This window comes from Varanus komodoensis, unplaced genomic scaffold, assembly GCF_004798865.1.
Source record: "Varanus komodoensis strain SLA01 unplaced genomic scaffold, ASM479886v1 scaffold21, whole genome shotgun sequence".
Lineage (NCBI taxonomy): Eukaryota > Metazoa > Chordata > Lepidosauria > Squamata > Varanidae > Varanus > Varanus komodoensis.
In genome coordinates this window covers 9,133,973-9,137,906 of record NW_025335589.1, presented here as the reverse complement: position 1 = coordinate 9,137,906, position 3,934 = coordinate 9,133,973, and positions in this window count along the sequence as shown.

Sequence of the window (3,934 nt, the reverse complement as noted above, 5' to 3'; positions counted from 1 at the left end):
CTGAGGGAATAATTTGTTGTAAACTGTCCCAAGACACCAGTAGATGGATCGTCTATAAAGCCTCAGATGAATTAATGAATGAATAAATAATTCAGATGATCAATAAGTATTTTAAACTATGAATACCTGTTTTTGTAATAAACTGTTTGATAAAGTTTAATATAAGCATTTTGGAATGAAGTGTTAAAAATTTGCAATGTTGTCTTAATGTTTTGAAAAGCTTTTTATCACTCTTGTGTCGTTCATTTTTTTTCATAGTAGCATGGGAGTGCCTTTGCTGGCTAAGCAAAATTAAGAATTGATACCTTACCAACCCCGCAAAAAGTGTGTGTGTTTCTGTGAGCCTAGAAAGTGCTACTAATCAGAGTAGATAATATTGGGTATGATGTACTAGTGGCCAGACTTGGTATAACACAGATTAATGTGTTCAGTTGTTCCAGTTAGCTCAACCTGCCTCAAAAGTCCCATAGAGTCAGCCAGGGGTGGATCCAAGCTGCATACAGCACTTTTTAGTTAGATGCAGTTATGGAGAAGTGGTGAAGGTCTCAGAATCTGATTGGAGCAGTATTGCTGGGAAAGGGATTGTGTATGCCACATTCCCTGGCCAGTGTGGTACCATGAATAAAGTATTAGATGTGGTTCTGAGATCTAGGTTAAAATGGTCACCCATGACACTCACTACTTAGATAGCCTTGAACAATCGTCAAAACCTCCAACCAAATCTACCCCAAGCAGTTCTTGTAAGGCACTGTAGGGTAAACCCACTGAGGCCGCCTTGAGCCCTTTGGAGAAAAGTTCCATACAAGTATAGTAAATGAATACTAAAAGAACTGGGGATGGGGAGGGCAGGAGGAATTGAACATCTTTTTCACAAATACACTGTGTGGAAGGAAAGTTAAATTTGCATAAATGATGTTGTTATTATTGCTGCTACTATTTCATTTCTATACGGCCCCAGCTGTCTTTGGCAGCATATGATTTAAGGGGTGGTGGTGCAGTGGTGCCTTTTAACTATTTTAAATAAAGAACTGTGTAACATCTGCTACAACGTAAAGACAGGCTGCTTGACTGCCATCTGGAAGTGTTTGTAACAACAGTATTAATTGTAGCATATGGTATTTACTTTTTTTAAGTTAAATTTCATTTCTTAAATAAATTGATTGATTTCAGTGGAGTTATTTTTAGAACTCTAATCATATAAAAATGTAGTCAAGATTACCCTCCTCAGTTCTCACTGCTTTACTACAAAGCCCTCTGTGCAATCATGTAGGGAAAAGTAGGACAAGTTAACATAAGTACAATTATAAATGACATATTCCCAAATATCTGTTATAGCTATTGGGAGACTCCCCTTTGTTGGAACTGGACAGATCTCTTACTGATATGGCTGATTTCAGAAAGGAAGCTGGTAGGCCCAAGTCTGTCCTCTGGCTTTGGAAGGAAGGAAGGACCAAAGAAACAGGTGGAATCCAGTTTTGCAATTTGACCTTGGAAAGGAGGCATGAAGGAGAAACACTGGCAGTGGGCTGAAGGTGAGGCACATGAAACAATGCCAGTATCTGATTGTTGAGAGCCTTTGAGCACAACAGCACCAACAGGTGAGTCTGCTGCGACCAGTACTGCTACTAGCTGCAACTGCAGCCCCTTCCCCCACAGCATTATGGGCCCCGGGCAAAGCAGTGTACTGGGGCCCCTACGACAACTACAACTACTGATAATTTTGGAAGCTTTCCAATTTTCCAAGGGTTAACATGCACAGATTAGTATGGGGCCCACGGGCAATTGCCCATCAGGCCCATGCGTTAAGACGGCCCTGCTCTCTGCTGGTGTCTGGCTGTGCCTAGCCCTTGCACCGTCTCTGGCAGGAAGGTGCAGGGGCTCTCTATGAATCTGACCCAAGTGGGCAACATACTTTATGTATTGTCAACAAAATGAAGTGCTCTGTTTTCTTGTGCAAAGGAAGCAGCTCAGGAGATTCCACAAGGAACTTCTTACTGCTCCTGTACCTAGGGATAAGACCAATGTGTTGTTATGGGTTGGTTACAGATTTAGGTCTGTGTAACCAGGCTGGCAGAAGATTCCCCTGCACTTCCTTTCCCATAGCCCTCCTTTAAAAATGCTGCAAAGAATGGTGTGGGGAGTGTGCTAAATTGAGAAAGCCGTGGTGTGCAGACAGCAGGGAACACTCCCAAACTGGACAGAGGCATCATTTGTGAGCAGAGTCTCTCCCTCCCTCCCTCCCTCCCTCTCAATGGGTTTGTGGTCAATGACTTGATAAAAGTTGCTAGCTTTAGACCAGAGTTAAATTCTATGTTGGTTCAAGTTGGGAAATGCAAAGTCTAGGCTGATCCCTTAACTGTTGTGCCCCATGATCAATGAAGACATGCACTCTTGCTTTCCTTGTCCTTCAGGCTCAAATCCATAAGGGAAGGATGGAGTGCCCGAGGCCAGCAAAGATGCCCACAATGTCCTGGACCCATATTGCCTTATGGAGCCTCGGGGCCTGTTTTTTGCCAGCAGTATTCTGTGAATTGACACATGGCCACTATTTTCACGAATGGCTGGCTGGCTTGAACAGTGAGATGGATCCTTCATCTTGTAGTAAAGCGATATGCTTCTTAAGGCAATAATGCAGCAGGACAGCTTAGGGCATTCTTTTGTAACCAAGAAAAAGTGTGGATGCATGGAGAATACCTTGAAAGTACAGTTTCTCTATAGAATCAGAGAGCCAGAGAGAGAGAGAGAGCCAGAGAGGGAGATTTTATCGAATGCCAGAAAATCCAGAGCTAAAGAATGAAGGGCTCCATTGAAGGCGAGCCTGCCTACCTCAAATGTGTTCCATTGTTAAACTGGTCATAGCATTAAGATATTTCTGCCAACGTTCAACGAAAGTCTTCCTTTCTGTAACTTAACCCATTACCTGCAATCCTGTGCTTTGGAACAGCAGAGATCACAGAGTAACAGCCCATCAGGTACTTGAAGTGTGTTGTCTTGCTCTCTCTACCCCCAAGTCTTTTCTTCCAAAGGATAAACAAGCCTAGTTCCATCAGCCATTCCTCATGGGACTTGTTTCCCACATTGTGGTATGGAAAGGCTTTTCCCATAGAAGTTTTGCATAATAAGAGACTGAAAATTTTGCAGTAAATCTTAGAGAAAGAAAAAATAATGCATTGAGAACCTGAAATCAGTCTACAATGTAAAGTATCAAAAGGTCAACTACTGTAAGAGAAAGATGGTGCAATCAAGGGCTGATTAATTTTCTTTAACAAAAGGCAGAGCCCATTTAGCAGTATTTATAAGCTGTTGTAAGAAATCTCTAAAGCCTAAGAAATTGCTGGGGTGGGGAGTGTAGAAAAATCTTGCCAAATTCACATAAAAATGAGAAGATGTTCTATGTAAAGGAAGATAGGATTTAATGGCACCTTCCATTAGATAGGGCTCATCTAGGAAACGAAATGGTCTAGCTTTATGTTCATTTGGGAAGAAACCCCTTGTCAAGGGGCAGGTTTCCAGATTTGCTCTAGTGATTTTAGCTTGAACAGGTGTAAAGAAGGAACTGACAAAGGACTGCTCTAGAGGTCACCTGGGGGCTAGTCAGTGGCAGCTCGGCTGCTAGTTCTCTCTTTACAGAAAGCGCTCTTCCCCTTGTATTCATTGCAGCACGCAACACTCAAGAAAGGAGGGCCAGGGGGACCACAGCAGTGCGATCTTTGCCTCTCCTCGTGCTACTGCTTATGAACGAATCTTGCTATGTCATTTCAGATTTCAGTAAGGATGGCATCTGTACAGCAAGGTTCAAAGATCTGATTTTACATATATTCGATTGTAACCTGTAAAAAAAAAAAGCTAGGGTTTAAGAATGTTTGTTGTAGTGGTTGCTTTTTATGCCTCTGCATCAGAGACATCAGTACTCCTGAGAAAGAATTACATGTTG